Genomic DNA, 20,547 nt, shown 5'->3' with positions numbered 1-20,547 from the left:
TGCTCTGTCCTTGATTCTATAGCAGAGCTCACTTAATACATTCTCAACAATGCAAACAGTATTGTCTTGAACAAGACATTCTTCAACTGGCTAGTCTTGGTAGTGCCAAGCAAGTACTTCATTTTAGACAGATGGATGGTGGAGCAAGGACACATGCTTTCTCCTTCCATTCCATCCCCGTCCTTCACTCCTATGAGCCTCCTGCTTCTGCTGTTTAGTCCAGAACAAGTTCTCTATTTTGTAAAGTTACACTGTATCATCAACAAATCCCTCCACCTCATCTTTAGCACTGCATTCCATTGCATCTTCAACAAAACCCTCTTCTACATCATTAGATGACAGCATTGTAAATAATTGTCCAGGATGCAACACTTCACCCCATACTAGACAACATTTTATGGAAGACTACACTGTACACAATCATGAACACCAACAACACAAACTACACTCTATAAAGGATTTGTGGGAAAACCCTGTTCCAACTGTGGTGCTCCTCAGGGAGATGGGACTGCTTGGTTTGACAGTCTAGGGAACAACTACTGCCTATCATAATGTAAATAAGCTGTACTCAGCAAAGATAGGTCTCCTGAAGAAGCACCTGCTGAATAGGTGCCTTCCAAAGAGCTGTAAATGCTCTGCTTTGCTGTGTAGTACATTACATCATCACCTGATTCATTGTACTGCACAAATAGTTAATCTTCAACAACATTAATCAAGTTACATATCTTTCTGAGTCCATTCCTTGTTATGTAAGTAGATTTTTTACATTATACCTCTATTCTATTTTCTGTATACAGTACGTATACACACACATGCACACATAGACATTTGGAACAAGTTAGATGAGAAAGTGGTGTGTGCAAAAACAATACATGAATTTAAGAACAGTTTAGATAAAATGAGATATGAAGACGGGACACCACGAGCATAGCTCCCCTTCCCGTAAAATACAACTAGGTAAATACACACACAGACAGCTACAGAAGAGATCTGAAAAAGAACAGCTTTCCACAGAGTAATAGATATATGAAACAAAATGAAAGAGGAAACAGTGAGTCCTAAAACTATACATGACTTTAAGAAAAAATAGGATGCGGAAAGGTACAACTGTGGGTCACTATGAGCATAGCTCTCTTCCCACAAAATACAACTAGGTAAATACACACACACATATATATATGACTAAGTGGAGTAGGAAACACAGAAGTCTTAGTTTATTCCTGACTAGTTTTGCAGGTATCCTTTTTCAAAGGAATGGTGTACAAAAGAGCTGTGGGTATTTTATACAAGGGGTGGACATCACTACCTCTCCATGTTACCAGAGTTGGTGACAAGTGTGAACATTACATATTTATTGTAACAAATGATAAGCAAATATAATAATAATCATAATGCTAGCAATAATGATAAGAGTAGTGGTAAATACAATGAAAATGATAACATTGATAATATCAATGAAAATAGTAATAATAATAATAATAATAATAATAATAATAGTATTAGTAATAATAACAATAATGATAATGATTATAATAATAATAATAATAATAATAATAATAATAGTAATAATAATAGTAGTAATAATAATAATAATAATAATAATAACAGTAATAATAACAATAATGATAATTATAATAATAATAATAATAATAATAATAACAATAATAATAATAATAATAATAATATTAGTAATAATAACAATAATGATAATGATTATAATAATAATAATAATAATAATAATAAAAGTAACAGTAGTAATAATAACAATAATAACAATATCAATAAAAATGAATAATGATAATATTAAATTAATAATGATAATAATAACAATAATAATAGAAATAAGAGAATAATAATGGTAATATAATATTGAAAAATTATGCTAATAATGATGAAAATATTAAGTGGTGAAGGAACAAAGTAGAAATAATAGAAGAGGATATGTGATCTGATAGCAAGTGAAATAAAATATGGTAGCACAGTGTAAGAAGAATCATCAAAGTAAAAGGAAGAAAGCTGGAAAGGGTAGGCAAAAGTGGTGAGAAAAAGGTATCTACTTAGAGTCGGGGAAGCCATTCTTGGAGAGCTAGTGTCAAGGTAGATTTTGTCCATTTCAAGTCACCAGTTCTCTTGTTTGTGTTTTTGTAGTTGGCAATGTAAAGGGATTCAATTATTTTTCATTGTTTCTTGTGTAGACTTTTGGCTAGAATAGTGAATCCCTCCCAGTTTGGCAGGTGTCCCTCCGTGTCTATGGGACACCTACCAAACTGGAAGGTATCCACCATCTACACAAGAAACAACAAAAAATAATTGAATACCTTTACAATGTCAACTACAAAAACACAAACAAGAGATTCTTCTTACACCATGCTACCATTATTTCTATTTTGTTCCTTCACCACTTAATATTTTCATCATTATCATTATTAACATAATTTTTCATTATTATATTACTATTATTGTTATTCTCTTCTTTTTATTAGTATTATTATCATTGCTATTATTGTCATTATTCTAATATTATTATTTTATTATTATTAATATTATTGTTATTACTATTATCATCATCATCATTATTATTATTGTTATTATTTTCATTTATTATTATTGTTATACTTATTTTCATTGTATTTACTTCTACTCATATCATTATTACTAGTATTATCATTATTATTACATTTGCTTATTATTTGTTATAATGAATATGCAATGTTCACACTTGTCACCAACTCTGGTAACACGTAGAGGTAGTGAGGTCCACCGCATTTAGAAAATACCTATGGATTGTTTGTACACTATTCCTTTGAAAAAACATACCTGTGAAACTAGTCAGGAATAAACTGAGACTAAGACTCCTGTGTTTTCTACTCCACTTAGTCAACTTGTCAGAATGTCTCAACATCTATACATATACATATGTATATAGATACATATATATATATATATATTTATAGATATATGTACAGATATATATATATAAATACATATATATATAGATATATATATATATAATACAGATATATATATATATATTACATAAATATATATAGATATATATATATATGATATATATATATATATATGTATATATATATATATGTATATATATATATAAATATATATATATGAGTATATATATACTCTATGTATATATATATATTATATATATATATATACATATTTATATATATATATATATGTATATATATATATATATATGTGCTAGATACCACTAAGGACAAGGAAATACAAAAGTCAAAAGTGTTTTTGTGTAATTCACACCTTCAGGAGACATACAGAAGTGGTACAAATGACTTTATGCCACTTTTGTATCTCCCCTGAAGATACAAATTACACAAATGCATTTAGGTATTTTGTTTACTTTTCCTTACTAGTAACCAGCATATTACTGGCTCATGTGCCAGTTTTATGGTTCATCTGCACACACACACACACACACACATTCCAATAACAAGGAAAGTTATTGGAATGGATGAAAGATTTCTTGAATGGGAAAAAAATTAGGGTGGTACTTAGAGACAAGAACTCGACCTGGGAAGAGGTGATAGGTGGGGTTCCACAAGTTTCTGTATTGGTTCCGATGTTTGCCATATATATAAATGACATAGATGAAGGTGTGGAATCTTATATGACCTTCTTTGCAGATGATACAAAATAACTAAAGAGAGTAAGTACAGATGAAGACTGTGAATCACTACAGAAAGACCTGGATAATGTCTGGGCATGGAGTCAGAAGTGTGAAGTGAATTTCATCATCAAGAAATGTAGTATAATGGAATTTGGAAAAAGCAAAAATAGAATACTGTATAGGGACAATATAAAACTGGCACAAAGAAAGTTAAAAAAGTCAACTCGGAAAGGGACCTAGGAGTAACTATCAGCAATAACATGGCACCAGACAAACATATCAACAAAATAGTCGGAGAATCTTTTAATTTACTAACATCAATGAAATTGGCCTTTGACTACCTGGGTGAAAATATGGTAAAGAAAATATTAGTTACATTGATAAGACCAAGATTGGAGTATGCTACAATAATATGGACACCCAGTACTAAAAAGAACATAAAGAATTTAGAAAGAATTGAAAGAGCAACAACAAAGATGGCACCAACACTCTCCAAATTGACATGTGAACAAAGATTGGACAAATTCATATTACCAACCCTAGATCAAAGAAGAAAAAGAGATCTGCTAACCATCTACAGAATTACGAAAGGGATAGAAGTTCTTCAGAGAGATGGTTTACTAAAATGGGATAAAAGAATTACAAGATGACACGAAAAAATTAAAAAGGATATTTACTGAAGAGATCTGAAAATAGCTTCCCACACAGAATGATAGATATCAGGAACAAACTGAATGAGGACACAGTAAATGCAAAAACTATACAAGAATTTAAGATCAAACTGGATGCTGAGTGATACAAATGCGGGTCACTACGGGCACAGCTCTCTTCCTCTCCTCCTCATAAAGGAGGTAGCTAAGTCAAAAGGCTCACACCCACTCTCAGCCATTTCACTCCAATCTACCACCCTTTCCTCCCTCTCATCTTAGCTCATTATGGATGATGGGTCATCCCTGTATCCCTCCCACTGCTCTGGGTCAGAAGCAATGCAGCAAGACACAGTACATCCAAGGCAAAGCCGCTTCACTTAATTGGTGACACCCCCTCTCCATCCCCCTCATGTGGAAAAAGAGAAGACCTTAAATTGGCCAATCAGGAGACTAAATTTAATTTTGATGAAAGTCTTACACTAGTGGACACACCTGGTCGAGGTCAATTGGGGGGAGGACACGGAGGACACAAATCAGAGGCCTGACCTACCCAAGCTGAAAGTGATCTGGACAGATAGGTCACATGACCTACAACCATTATCTATGTAAGACTCCATAAGGGAAGGTATAACTGCTCATATTATAATGCAAACTTCTAATCGATATGACGTGGATGTGTGGAGTGAATATCAAGAAAATTTTAACTCACAAGAATATCATAATCATTGCACGATGAATTCCGAGTGAATTTTATGAATTTTTCTATTTTCCTACCAAGGAAGACTGAGTGGAGACCCATCCCCTAATAAGAATATAAAAACAATGTGAGCAAATAAGATACACACGTTGATAAACATAAAGATGCTTGCCAGTCTTTTTTTTTAATAACTACCAATGTTAATATTAATTTGGTTATATATGGAGCTCACAATACTCACAATGATAAGAGCGAGCCAACAATAAAGTTAAAGTTTGCAGCTGAGAGACTAGCAAATATATACCAAAATATTTGCCAGTCTCAATTTTCTAAAAATCACTACCAACATTACTTTTACTTTGTAATACTTATATATGGGTTTTAAAATACTTAATGATATGATATAGAGTTAAGAATTGCAGCAGTGAGACCTGACCTGACCTAACCTATCCCCTTGACACTACTTTTAGTATGCAGTACTTACATCTGGGGTTAAAAACACTCAGAATGATATGAGCTAACCGACTATATAGGTAATTCCAGGTGCCAGACTGGCAAACATCTTGATAAATACTCGCACATTTACACCTGTTCAGAATGCCAATTACACTCCCAAACGGTAAGTGAAGTGTAGCAAATGCCAAAAGGAAACACACAACGCATTTACTTAGCTACTTTACCACTATATGATTTCACTTACAAATTTAACAAAGGCACATTTGTTTAGCCTGTACAAAAGACAGCCACGAAAACAAGCTCTTCAAACAGACGAAAGAGTGCAGCTCAAGGCTTCGCTAGTGTTTGTCCGTAGCTCCAATTTCCGTCTTTTCTCATCATTTAGTGAAAGAAAACGTACTAGAGTCAAATTACAGGGGTGACTGCTGTATCTGAGAAAGCTGTTGATTTGCCCAGTGATATGATTGCAATGTAATGATGCAACATATGGACTTGTATCTGGCCAACCTAGGTTATATTGCACTGTGGATAAGTGTATGTGAGGGAGGATGGTAGTTTTGTGATATGTCACTGAGGTAAATGCAACGAGGAAGTCTAGCAATAAATACTGAGCTGGCCATTTCCATTGTCCAGTGCAGGTATTCACCTCGCACCACCATTCATAGTACTATTCGCACATGATTAAACCTATTGTTACAATTTTGACGAGCTGCAACCACATCGTACTGTGCCTGGTATGCGTACCAAGACAGTTTCCCGTCATATTCAATCACCTTCTTTTCCTTCTCGTACCGCGTGACCTCACCACCTCCACAGGCCCCCCGGGGTTGCAGTTCAACTGAACGACTCCCCAGACGTCTCCCTGTGAGGTCGTCCCCTGGGTTCACGTGGCAACAATCGCCCCTCGGCTGTAGATTCGCCGGTGGCGGCGAGAGGCTACGAGGAGGTGAGGGTGGTGGGGTGATTATGCTCACCGCTACGCGACGCTCAGTAAAACTGCACCATGTCACGGTAACGAGATTTGCTGCAATTTTGCTGAGCGTTGCGTAGCGGTGAGCACAATCACCCAACCACCCTCACCTCCTCGTAGCCCCTCGCCGCCACCGGCTAATCTACAGCCGAGGTTTTTGCCACATGAATCCAAGGGACCACCTCACAGGGAGACGTCTTGGGAGTCGTTCAGTTGAACTGCAACCCCGGGGGGCCTGTGGAGGTGGTGAGGTCACGCGGTACGAGAAGGAAAAGAAGGTGATTGAATATGATGGGAAAGTGTCTTGGGACGCACACCAGGCACAGTACGATGTGGTCGCAGCTCGTCAAAATTGGCGTCAGAAGTGGGATCATATCGAAGTGATAAGTGACTCAGGTGATCATAGAGCCGGTGTTGAACACACGTGTAAAATCCTCATGTTCGTTAGTTAGAATAAAATGAAGAAAGTGACACTCCTGCCTTTCCCTGACCAGGACAATTGTAGGCATGAGCTTCTGTCTCTAGTTCGTGGCACCATGATCATGGCTCACGTGCAATAGAAAAGGTGAGTTAATGCAATAGATCCGCAACACTATCTTAATTTAGGGAATACAATAACAAGACATATCGAATTGTAATTTTATTTTTTCTACCATATACTTCTGAATTTAAGAAGAAAAGGGACATTACAGACATATTTCCGCTGATGACGCCATGTCCGCTGGATGAAGTAGCTATCCGTTTCGACGACAAATTTCCGTAGGACGGCAACACTGGGCTTCGCAGTCTATGACGTCATATGTAAATAAACAATGCTAGGAACTTGAAGAATAATGGAGGGAAACATAAGGAGATAGTGACAATAATGAATTGACAGAAGGGAAATTCTTATTCGGGAAAGCAAAAATAGATGTTAAAAAAGAGACACGACACAAAATATGGAAAGCAAGAGAAAAGATGAAGGAGGCGGGCAGAGTATTAACAAAGAAAAAGCAACAACAGGATATTATTTTCGCGTTCGGAGTATAAACGAAGGAAACAAAACACAAACGAAACATTTTATAGTCAGTTAGGGTAGGAAATTGTTGCATATGGGACCTCCCTCCGTGCTCAAGGGGCGTATGGGCCAAAAACAAATTTCGAGAAAAACGTATTTAAAATCTAACATTTACACAATGAAGAAAAAAGAGTAAAGGTATTTGGTATGAAAAGATAGCTTATGAGGAGACAAATTCCATGGTGTATACATACATATATGTATATATATATATATATACATATGTATATTGTTATATCCAACCGTGAATCAAACGACTTTCAAATCGCCCGCCTACTAACGGTTTCAAACATGACTCATGGCCAGTATACGTTCTATGAACATATGAGTTCAAACCTTGCCATGAAACTTTGGCCCCGCCTACCTCGGGTATAAAAAGAGCCTCCCCGGTTGTCCACCCCTCACACACTCTCACACAACCCCAGGTCTCATCTCTTCGACGCTGTATATTGGTGAATTGCTGTTTTGTTCGTAAGGATTTTTGTAGTACAAACCATATTTTGGACTTGTATACGGTTATTAATTATTTTGTGTGATCTATATATGTTTAAGACTCAGTGATTTGTGAATTGTATGTTTTCTATATTAGGAAAGTATATTCATGTTATTCCTTAGAACACTGAGTGTATGTTCGTAAATGACCAGTAAAACTTTATTTTTTTTTTCTTTATGTGTAAATATAGTTAATTAAGTTTTGTGCAGACGTCTATCTTACCTCAACCATAATCCTTATAATCCTTACTTACATTCAGTCTCAAATAAAGCTTTTCCTCGGAACGTATTTTACCTATACGTTCCACGTTATTGTTGTGGGTTTGCTTCTCAGCTGGAACTCAACTTACCCCTAGATTCGACTGAAGTTCCACTCATTACGTTAACTCAGGCCAAACCAAGCAAACAACCCATGACAATTGGGGGCCTGCCAAGGGATGTGGTATTCTATATTTACGTGAAATAGATTAGTGACCCATAGGTAAGATCGAAGTCTGCTAACCTCTTAACGTCAATTATCAGTAACACATGCGAGTGTCACTTTGTTCATTACCATACACTCACTGTCACTGAATTATTTATGCTTTATTTGAATTTTCAATATTACGTTAGGTTAGATGATAGGATACAAAACTGTAAGGTATCGATTATTCGAAGTGTGTGAGACCCCGACATTCATATGTCCGACATATTCAACCGGTTCCAAAGGAGAACCTCTATTCAATAAGTTCGCAGTAACTCACCCAAGTAATTTACCGGTATTCAACTACCACCTCCCTCCCGAGTTAACTAGCGATCTTCCTAAACTACCCACTTGCTGTAACCCTAACGTCAAACAATAGTTACGACCCCGTTATAGTGACCTTTCCTCAGTAACTGTGCCTAGAAGATTTATACTATCCCCCACAGCTTCGAAAGTTAACTATACCTGCACAGTAAGCCGTGTATTCTAAGATTCAGACCATTAGTTAGCCATATTCTGATTCAGCGACAGTCTATGTGTGAGCTATTCCTCTTTCCTATAGAGAAACCTCAAAGCAGATTATACGTAAGTTACGGGCGTATAGTCTGAGCGCTGAGCGTATATAGACCATCTATAGGAAAAATGTTTATAGACCGGGTTCTTATATAGACCCACCATAGATTTCACTCCCCCTGGACAGGGATTTAGTCATCGTGTGTGTAGGTCACGTATTGGCCTAATCAGCCACCTGCGTACACACCAATCATCTCACTTTGTGATGTTTGTTCGTGTAGAGAATCATACTCAGCACTGAGTGATCCCATGAATGAATGAATGTTACACACACACACACACACACATATATATATATGAATAAAACCACTTTCAAATCGCCCGCCTTTTATTTACGGTTTTGAACAGGACTCATGGCCAATATACGTCGTGACAACATTGATTTGAACCTTGCCATGAAACTTTGGCCCCGCCTTCCTCGGGTATAAAAAGAGCCTCCCCGGTTGTCCACACCCACACTCTCACCCAACCCCAGGTCTCACCTCTTCGACGCTGTATATCGGTGCATTGCTGTTTTGTTCGCAAGTATTTAGTAGTAGGCCTAATTCATTGGACTTGTATAGGGTTATTAATTATTTTGCGTGAATTATATGTTTGTTAAGACTCAGTGATTTGTGAACTGTATGTTTTCTTTATTAGGAAAGGGTATTTATGTTATTTCTCAGAATACTGGGAGTGTATGTTCGTAAATGTTAATCAGTAAAACTTTATTTTCTTTCTGTGTGTTAATATAGTTAATTAAGTTTCGTGCAGACGTCCATCTTACCTCAACCATAATCCTTATAATTCTTACTTACATTCAGTCTCAAATAGAGCTTTTCCTCGGAACGTATTTTTATCTACTTAATTTACCTATACGTTCCATGCTATTGTTGTGGGTTTGCTTCCCAACTGGAACTGACTTACCCCTAGATTCGACTGAAGTTCCACTTATTACTTTAACTCAGGCCAAACCAAGCAAGCAACCCACGACAATATATATATATATATATATATATGAATATATATGTACATTAGGGTATTTCACAGTTACAGGGGTAAAAATTCAAATTCAACTGAGAATTATGAGCAACTTTTTTTTTTGTTCCTTTTAACTAAAAAATCAAATGAGAAAAAATTGAAGAGCATCGGCCAATGGTATCATGTCGCGCAATTCATTTCAAGTTTTTCATGAGGCAGGATTTGGTCCGACGGGGAAATTCCCTGCGATGGGCTTCGACTACCTGAAGGAACTGAAGTTGGTCTTCTGCCTTGGTCCTTCCACTCTTCGTGAATTCCAGGACCAGAGCCACCCCACGCTCCGCTGCATCGTTGGTCACAACCAGCCCCTCAACTCGTTGCAGACCAGCTTGATAGGAAGGGTTATATATATATGTGTGTGTGTGTGTATATATATATATATATATATATATATATATATATATATGTGTGTGTGTGTGTGTATTTACCTAGTTGTATTTACCTAGTTGTATTTTGCGGGAAGGGGAGCTATGCTCGTGATGTCCCGCCTTTGTATCTTGCAATGTCTAGTTTGTTTTTAAATTCATGAATGGTTTTTGCGCATACTATTCTATTGTCCAGTTTGTTCCAAGTGTCCAAAACTCTATGAGGAAAACTGTTTTTCTTCAGTTCTCTTCTATAGCTATGTTTTTTTATTTTCTTTCCATGTCCTCTTGTGTTTCTTTTGTCCCAGTTAAGTAAGTTCTCACTATCGAGTACCTCTGTGCCTTTCATGATTCTGTAGATGGTCAATAGGTCACCTCTCTCTCTTCTTTGCTCCAGTGTCGGTAACTCCAGTTTAGCCAATCTCTCTTCGTATGATACGTTTGCAAGTGCAGGTGCCATTTTTGTAGCTGCTCTTTGGATTCTTTCTATTTTCTTTATATTCTTTTTGGTACTGGGGGACCACAATGTCGCTGCATACTCTAATCTAGGCCTTATCAATGTAACCAATATTTTTTTCATCATGTCTTCGTCCAAGTATGTAAATGCCACTTTTATTGATCTTAGCAAGTTGTAAGTCTCCCCGACAATTTTGTTAATCTGTATATCATAGGACAAGTCGTTCGTGATAATTACTCCCAAATCTTTTTCGGATCCTACTTTCTTTACTTCTTTGGTTCCAATTGTATATTTTCCTGATATTCTGTTTTTGCTTTTTCCAAACTCCATTATGCTACACTTCTTAGTATTAAAGTCCACTTCCCATTTCTGACTCCAGTTCCATACCCTATTTAGGTCTTCTTGCAGTGCTTCACAGTCCTCATCAGTTTCTATTTTCCTTAGCAGTTTGGCGTCATCGGCAAAGAAGCTCATGTAGCAGTTCACGTCCTCATCCATGTCATTCATATAGATAGCAAACATTATTGGTGCCAGCACAGATCCTTGCGGTACTCCACTGATCACCTCTTTCCAGTCTGAATATTTTTCTCTGAGCACTACTCTCATCTTTCTACCAGTCAGAAAGTCCTCTATCCATTTTAGTAGGTTTCCCTGTATTCCTCCTATGTGTTCCAGTTTTTTTAGTAGTTTTCTGTGTGGTACTTTGTCAAAGGCTTTTTGCAAGTCTAGGAATGCACAATCAGCCCATCCATTTCTTTCTTGCACTATGTCTATTAGTCTTGAGTAAAAGCATATTAAGTTTGTGGAGCATGATCTTCCTTGTCTGAATCCGAATTGTCTTGGGTTTAATATGTCATTGTCTTCCAGATGTTTTACCCATCTATTCTTGATTATTTTCTCACAAATTTTGGCTATGGTGCTTGTTAGTGATACTGGCCTATAGTTGGTGGGTTCTTCTTTGTTTCCTCCTTTGTGTATTGGTACAATGTTAGCGTTTTTCCAGTCCTCGGGTATCTTTCCTTCTTTGAGTGAGCTGTTTATTAAGATGTGTATTTTGTCTGTTAGTTCTTCTTTGCACTCCTTTAGAATCCAATTTGCAATACCGTCCGGGCCATGTGATTTTCTGACATCCAGCCTTGATAAATGTTCTGATATTTCTTTTAGTGATGCTGTAAACTCATTCAAGAGAGGAGATTTCTTGTTTTTGTCTATGTCACAATTTGGTATTTTCTCTCTGGTGAAAACAGATTTAAAGTGATTGTTCATGACTTCGGCCATCTCTAAATCTTCTGTGTATTCTATGTTTCCTTGGCATAGTTTCACCAATTCCTGTTTGTTTTTAAGTTTACCATTCACATACCGATAGAATAGTTTGGGTTGCTCTTTGCATTTGTCTATAATATCCTTCTCATGGTTCCTTTTCTCCTCTCTTCTCACATTAACATACTCATTTCTATAGTTAACATAAATTTGCCATTTGCTTTGTTTTTTGTCTTTTCTCCACTTTTTCCAAGCTTTGTCCCTTCTGTCTTTTGCCTCACTGCATCTTTTGTTGAACCAACATTTAATGTACTCTCTCTCTCGCTTTTGTCTTGGTACATGCCTGTTTACCCCTTCATTGTAGTTTTCCATCAATATATTCCATTTCTCTTCCACTGCTGTTTCTTCCCTGTAAAATATTTCCCAGTTTGCATTCCGGAAGAATGTCTTTAGTTTTGTAAAGTCTGTTTTGTTGTACCTCAGTCTTCCTTTCCTATGCTTTTCGTTCCTCTCTATGTCTATTTCTTCCTTTAGTATAGTTTCGATGAGTACATGGTCACTCTTTCCAATTGGTGTCTCATACTGGACTTTATGCACTATTTCAGGCTCTGTTGTAAATATTAGATCTAGTTTCGATGGCTCTTCATTATTTCTGTACCTTGTGTTTTCACGGACCCATTGGGTCATTGTGTACTCCATGGTCATATCTAGCAGTACATTGCCCCACGAGTCATCTCCTCCTTGCACTGTCATGCTGTCCCAACAAATTTCTTTGCAATTGAAGTCCCCCATAACTACCAGATTACCCTTACCCATTAGTATCTCATTGAGTGATTTTCTTGTGTCATCTAGCATTTTTGTATGTTCGATTTCTTTCCAAGCGCTTGTTTTTGGAGGCACATAAGTCACCACAAACTTTCTACTTTTCATATTCTTGCCTTCGACTTTTATCATGATCAATTCAGCATTACCTTTGCCCTCTGCAATTTTTATCACCTTTAGGTCTTTCTTGGCCAAGAACATGATTCCCCCTCCCTGTTTCTTGTCCCTGTTTTTTATCCAGTAGTTGTATAAACCTTGTCCGATAACAGTGGATGGTATTTCACCTCTTAGTTTAGTCTCTACAATTCCCATTATGTCTGGTTTTGCTTCTAACAGATAATCATTGAGTTCGTTCAGTCCCGAAATTAGTCCGTCAATGTTGGTATAGGCCACTTTTAATTTTCTTCCTTCTCCCTGGTTTCTTCTTCCCTTGTTTTGTTCGTTTTGAAGCGCCATTGTCTTAATCTCAAGTCTATTACTCTCCACTGGAATTCTTTGCATTCTGTCTCCGATCTTTTCAAGTTTTTTTCCTTTGCTTCTTCTCTTAGTGCCCTTTCTTTTTCTAATTCCTCAGTACTCATTTCTCTTTTTATCCATATCTTATTGTACTTTTCACTCTTTGCCAAGTTACCTACTTTTTCAAATATGTCTTCTACTACCACTTGTGACCTTAGTTTTATCTTTAGAGGTCGATTCCTATCCTTAGTATAGCGACCAATTCTGTAAGTCTCTTCTAAGTCTGTGCCTGAATCACTGTCTCCCCCCTGAATTTCATTAAGGATTTCTACTGCTGTCTCTTTTTCTTCTTTTTCTCTCATGTACCTCGCCAATCCTTGTTTTTCTTTAAGCCCATAAACCACAATACATTTCTTCCTATCTACTGTGTCCCTGACCCAATTTGCTTTTTCGTTAATCACTTGAATGATTGTGTCTTTTGCATTATCTTGCATTTGCTGCTTGACTATTTCTTTGAATGCAATTTCTTTATTTTCAATATTTTCTTTCCACTTCTTAATTTCCTGGATACTGTCCCCACCTAAGTTTTCTTCGATCTTTTGTGTCAATTCTTGTAATTTGTTGTTCACTTCCTGCTTTAGATTTTCGCTATTGTTATTATCATTAGTTTTCTTCTTTTCATTATCATTCTTCAGTTCATTTATGTCTCTTTTCATTTCTTTAATTTCGTTTGTAAGATCCAAGTTAGCTTTTCTCAGGTCAGAAATTTCATGGTTAGTCTTAGATAAACAATCAATTAAACCAATGACCTCTTTTCTTAAGTCCATGATTTCATTTTCCCACCGAGTCCTATTTTTGCTCATCTCTCTCTCTATCTCTAATAATCTACTTAAGTTCTTTCTTTCGTACTTACCAAACCCTAAGAAATCATTGTCATAACACGTGCTTTGTTGATTGTTTACATCGCGGTTCAGTGGATTGCCGCCAGATGGCTCTGATTCGCAACTGGCTTTCGAGTCGTTTTCATTCATTTTTGCTAATTTCGAGTTAACACAATTAACTAACACTGCATAGATACCATTTCGGGCACTCACGTTCACTCCCCACCCCCACAGTACAAACCAGGTTTTCCTTTTTCGTCGTAAATCCTCTTCTTCTTGGTCGCGCGACGACAGCGACGACGACGACGTGTGTGTGTGTGTGTGTGTGTGTGTGTGTGTGTGTGTGTGTGTGTGTGTATTTACCTAGTTGGTGGAAGGTATGTTGAGAGTGGAGGATAGATGGAGAAAGAGGAAAAGGACAAAAGGTAGGGAGGTGCTTAGAGTGAACTCTTTAAATGAAAAGGAAAAGGAGAAGGAGTACAAGAAGAAGCTGAGAGAGGAGTGGGAGGAAGTGAAGGATAGAGTAGAGCTAGGAGTGGAGGAGGAATGGGGATGGTTCAAGGAGGGAGTCACAAAGTGTGCAAAGATGGTGTGTGGAACAAGAAGAACAGGAGGAAATTGAAGGAAGGGTAGTGAGTGGTGGGATGAGGAAACAAAGAAGGTTGTAGAAGAGAAGAAGCGAGCTTTCACAGATTGGTTACAAAATAGGACGAGGGAGTCATATGAGAGGTACAAAGAAAAGAGAAGTAAAGCACAAGGTAAAGGAGGCAAAGAGGAGAGCAGATGTGAAATGGGGAAACGGTATGACAGAAAATTTTGAAAGTAATAAAAAGATGTTTTGGAAAGAAATTAAGAGAGGAAGAGGAGACGAATCAAGTAGAGAAGAAAAGGTAAAAGGTGCAGATGGTGAGATGATAATGGAAGAGAAGGCAGTAAGGGGAAGATGGGCAGAATATTTTAGGGAGTTGCTAAATGTGAAGGAGGATAGGGAGGGAAAGATAGTTGCAGTGGGAAGTGCTAAGAAAATGAGAGTGATGAGTGAGGAAAATGGAGGAGAAATAAGGAAGGATGAAGTGAAGGCAGCTGTTAAGATGATGAAAGCAGGTAAGGCACCTGGTCTGGATGGATGCCATGCAGAATGTCTAAAAAAAGGAGGTACAGTGATAGTGGACTGGCTGGTGAGATTATTTAATGTTTGCTGGAGAGAGGGTAGAGTGCCGGAAGACTGGAGGAGTGCCTGTAAAGTTCCACTTCACAAGGGAAAAGGGGACAAGTGTGAGTGTAGTAGTTTCAGAGGGATTAGCTTGTTAAGAGTAGTTGGGAAGACTTATGGGAGGATCTTGATTGAGAGGATTAGGAGAGGAACAGAAGGCATAATTGTTGAGGAACAGTGTGGATTTAGGACAGGTAGAGGTTGTGTAGATCGATTTTTGTGGTAAGACAGATATGTGAGAAAGCTATAGGAAAGGGGAAGGATGTTTTTGGGCTTTTATGGATCTGGAAAGGGCTTATGACAGGGTATACAGAAAGGCACTGTGGGAGGTTTTGCGGATATACGGGATAGGAGGAAAGCTTATAGGAGCTGTCAAGAGTTTTTACGAGAGTAGTAGAGCATGTATCAGGATTAGAAATGGAGAGTCAATGGTTCGAGGTAAAGGTGGGACTTTGTCAGGGATGCGTTATGTTGCCCTGACTGTTCAACTTATACATGGATGGGGTGGTGCGAGAGGTGAATGCAAGGGTGGTGGGTCAGGGTTTGGAGATGGTTAAAGAAAATGGAGAAAAGTGGGAGGTGAGCCAGCTGTTGTTTGCGGATGACACTGCGCTTGTAGCAGGATCAGAGGAGGGATTGAGGAAGTTGGTGACAGAGTTTGGGAGAGTGTGTGAAAGAAGAAAGCTGAAGATAAATGTGGATAAAAGTAAGGTGATGAGATGTACAAGGGGTGAAAGTGGCAGCAGACTGGAAGTGAGCATTAAGGGAGAGCGACTGGAGGAAGTGGATAGTTTTAGATACTTGGGTGCAAATGTGGCAGGAAAAGGTGGAGTAAAGGTGGAGGTAGAATGTAGATTGGTGGATTAAAGAGTGTAATGAGGAATAGACATTTGGGAATGGATGCTAAGAGGAGACTGTATGAAGGAGTGATTGTGCCAACAGCACTGTATGGGGCAGAAACATGGAACATAAGACAGGAAGAGAGGAGTTTGAATGTGTTTCAGATGAGGTGTCTGAGAAGTATTATGGAGGTTACTAGGCTGGATAGAATGAGAAATGAGGTGAGGAGGAGAACAGGGGTGGAAAGGGAGTTGGGAGATAGAGTTGATGAAAGAGTATAGGATGGTTTGGACACGTGGAAAGAATGCATGAAGAAAGACTAGTAAAAGAGGTATGGACGCCAGATGTGGAGTGAGTGAACATGAGGGGACGTCCTAGGATGAGTTGGATGGATGGGGTGAAGGGGTCTTTGGGAACAGGCGAATGTCTGTTGAGGAAGGACGGGAGAGGACAGATGACAGGGGTGAATGGAGAATGGTTGTATATGGATGATGCTGTGATGCATGGGGTGGAATGGGTGGGGGGATGGGGGTTGAGGTAGTATGTGTGGTCAAAATTTGATGCAGCCCGAAGGGATTTCTCCCCATCTTCCCCTTCTCTGCATGGAGGGAAGGAGAGGGGGGTCACTGATTTAATGAAGCGGCCTTGCTGTGGATGTGCTGTGCCTTGTGGCACTGCCTCTGACCCAGGGCAGTGGATAAGGTGCAGGGATGACCCGTCATCCAGGAGGTGCTAAGATAACAGGGAGGATGGAGGGGAGTGGAGTGTAGGGATGGAATGGGTGGGAATGATTTTATGCCTTTTTCTTTTTGGTTACCTCCCTTGTAAGGGGGAAAAAGCCTTGTTATATGTATGTATGTATGTATTATACAGGAAGGGAGCTATGTTCATGGTGACCTGTCTTTGTACCTTTCAGCATCAAGTTTTTTCTTAAAATCTTGAATAGTGTTTGCACACTGTTTCTTTGTCTAATTTGTTCCAGGTATCACTCTGTGTGGGAAGCTATTTTTTTCAGATGTCTTCTGTAATTATCTTTTTTGAGTTTCTTTTTGTGTCCTCTTGTTTTTCCTTTGTCCCACTTCAATAAATCATTCTTATCCAAGATTTCCATTCCTTTCATAATTCTATAGATAGTAGTTCTCCTCTTTCCCTTCTTTGTTCGAGAGTTGGTCATTCTAATTTGGACAGTCTTTGTTCATGTCATTTTGGAAAGAGTTGGTGCCAGTTTTGTTGTTCCTCTTTGTATTCTTTCTAATTTCTTTATATTCTTTTTGGTGCTGGGTGTCCAAAGTGTTGCAGCATACTCGAGCTTTGGTCTTATTAGTGTAGTTAAAATTTATTTTCATCATTTCCTTGTCCAAATAGACAAATGCCACTTTTATTGACCTCAATGGATTGTAGGTTTCTCCGACTACTTTATTAATAAGTTTATCCGGTGTCACGTCTTTGTTGATCATCACTCCAAGGCCTTTTTCGGAGTTTACTTTTTTTCCTCTTTTTCAAAAATTTTATCTCTCAATATTCTGTTTTTACTTTTTCCAAATTCCATTATACTATCATTTCTTGATATTGAATTTCATTTCCCACTTTTTAGTCTATTTCCAGATCTTTTCCAAGTCTTGTTGTAATGAGTTGCAATCCTCCTCCATTATTTCTTTAGTATTTTTGAGTTGTCTGGAAAGAAATTCATATAACACTACTACTTCATCCATGTCATTGTGTGTTTAGGATTGTAATGATTTGAGGCATATTCTTGTCTCTAAATAAACTGTACTTGATTAGCATATACCATTGCCTAGGTTTGGTCAATTTTTAGAAGTGCACACCTACATGATATAGTAGGTACCCCCGAATCCACGCACGGCGCCACTGTCGACCATGTATTGTTTCCATGGCCATATGTTGCGGCCCCCTAGCTTTTATTTTGTTCAATTTGAATGCTTCCCGCGCTTAGCGCATGCGCAAGATATTAAAATTACCTTGTTTTACAAGTGTAAGGCTAATTCTTGAACTAGAAACAAATTTTCAGCGATTTAAACGGAAATTTGGTTATCAAACTCGGCAACATAGTTTTCCGAGTAAAAATATTAAGGTAAGGAATCACTAAACATAATTTTAAGTTACATATACAAGTTTATCAACCTATTTTCTCCCGGACATGAGAAGCTTAATATCGTTGAGCACTTCATGTTTGAGCTTAGCACCATGGTATGTAGCCATATCACCCATGAATCTGATGCGTCCAGTTCGCGTTTGATTTTGTTTACTTTTTACCATTGACGACCAAAATCACACAATGACGGTTTTTGCTCAAATGCATAATTTATATATAAGAAATAGCATATGGTTGCATTATTTGACCTATTTTCTTTAAAATGTGTGATTTTCATGTAGGATGATCAAAGAGAACTTACGTTTTTATCCTCTGCAAAATTATCAACCGGCAACCAACGCCGTCATTGTTTGGGTTTCGTCAGCGTTGGTTGCCAGCTGATAATTTTGCAGAGGATAAAAACGTAACTTCTTTGATCATTTTACGTGGAAATCATCCATTTTAAAGAAAATAGGTCAAATAATGCAACCATACGCTATTTTTTATATATAAATTATGCATTTGAGCAAAAACCGTCATTGTGTGGTTTTGGTCGGCGTTGGTTGACTTCGGTCGGCGTTTAGCGAGACACACCATTGACAGCTTCATGGTTGCCATGAAAAGGCAAATATGGTATGATGGAGATGTCTCACATTGTTTTTGACATGCTCATGTGATTTGTTGATCCATAAAACCCAAGTATTCCGAATTTTAATAAAATTGGACCAGTGGTTTAGAGTTAATGTGCATTTCTTTACCGAAATCTTTACAAATTACCACCCTTAATTCTAACACTTTGTTATGGTAAAGTCGAGCCAAAAATGCGGGCTAAGAAAATAATTCAAAAAATCGTATCTCCCTTATTTTTCAAGCTATTTCAAAAATTTAAAAAGCATTTTGTTTCTAATAAAGTTGTCTTTCATATGCATTAATGGTTTAAAGGTTAATTTTATTTTTTTAATTTTGTGGGGGTACCTAGATATAGCATTAGAAAATTATTTATTTTGTAAATTATAATACATCAACATAATATACGTTTTTCTTGGCAGAAATTAATAAAAAAAAAGTTGTTAAAACTGATTTACTACCAAAGAAAGTTGCAGCGGGTGAATGTTACATCATGTATGTTTTGATGGATGCCAAGGTTGAAGAAATGAAGGGATGATAAATTCATCTATTCTAACCTAACCTACCTTAACCTACGCTGCCTAACATATGTCACCTAAACTGTATTTAGTAATGTGGTACCTATAACTCTAAAGATCCATCGGGTCGTCGTCATGGATAATGACGGCCTGATTAAGTACTTGCTTGGACTGCGTGGAGTAGAGTTGTTGGATAGTTTGAAGGAAGCCCTACTATCTTTGTAACAGCATTTATTAATGTCAACTGGATTTGGAGAACACCCGGTTCACAGCGTGAAAGTCATCGTCTAACTTACATGGCATCTCGATGCTATGCTCGCAGCTTCATTCAGTAGTATATTTGCTTTTAGCAAGGTTTTGTTATTGATTTCTGCCAATAGAAACTGATATTATGTTAACGTTTTATAATTCACCAAATTAATTTTCTATTGCTACATCACATATGTGCGCACTTCTAAAAATTTACTGAATAACATTAGCATATACCATTGCCTAGGTTTTGAATAACCTATGCATTGACAATTCTTTCCCCAATTTTTTTTTTTTTTTTTTTTTTTTTTTTTTGTAAAATACCCCTGCGTCATTCCAGTCGTTCCCTCATCATCTCATCCCTTGGAATATTTCTCTGCTACTTGCTTTAAGTCGAAAGACATAATGAAATTGAAAATGTTGGCAGCACAAAATAAAATTGAATGAATCCATTAAGGAACCTTTCGCCCCTTTCCCCAATACGGGAGAAAGGGAGAAATGCGAATGTAATATTTTGTATCAGTAACAAAATACTGAAGATCAAACTCTGAAACATGCGCGGTTCTACATCAATGAACGTATACCAATTTGAGCCTAAGTACGATAAATTGGTGAGTAGGAGACGGGACCCCATAAGCATTACTCCTTTCCTGTATACTGCAATTAATTAAATACATACAAATGCAAACATTACCTTCTTTCTTTGGAAGAGTGAGGACTATATGACACTGGGCTCTGGT

General features: G+C 37.5%; 2 protein-coding genes across 3 annotated transcripts in view; both read right to left on the bottom strand.

Moving 5' to 3' along the window:
* LOC143030971 (uncharacterized) overlaps positions 1-20,547 on the bottom strand; it is a 205,277-nt gene that overhangs the window by 10,124 nt on the left and 174,606 nt on the right. The gene's annotated exons all lie outside the window — the stretch shown is intronic.
* LOC143030967 (uncharacterized) overlaps positions 1-20,547 on the bottom strand; it is a 28,175-nt gene that overhangs the window by 7,545 nt on the left and 83 nt on the right. The window contains exon 1 of one of the 2 annotated variants that reach the window (XM_076194269.1): positions 20,502-20,547. This exon is cut by the window's right edge and continues 83 nt beyond it. The gene's annotated coding sequence lies outside the window, so the exon portion shown is untranslated. Of the gene's footprint in view, positions 1-5,696; positions 6,098-20,501 lie in introns of those variants that run through there. The other variant, XM_076194270.1, reaches the window with a different exon arrangement.

This window comes from Oratosquilla oratoria, chromosome 12 (genome assembly GCF_046742065.1).
Source record: "Oratosquilla oratoria isolate Oo_2021 chromosome 12, ASM4674206v1, whole genome shotgun sequence".
NCBI classification, from domain to species: Eukaryota; Metazoa; Arthropoda; class Malacostraca; order Stomatopoda; family Squillidae; genus Oratosquilla; species Oratosquilla oratoria.
Note: the sequence above shows the minus strand (reverse complement) of the source record. Positions and strands in the feature narration are given on the sequence as shown.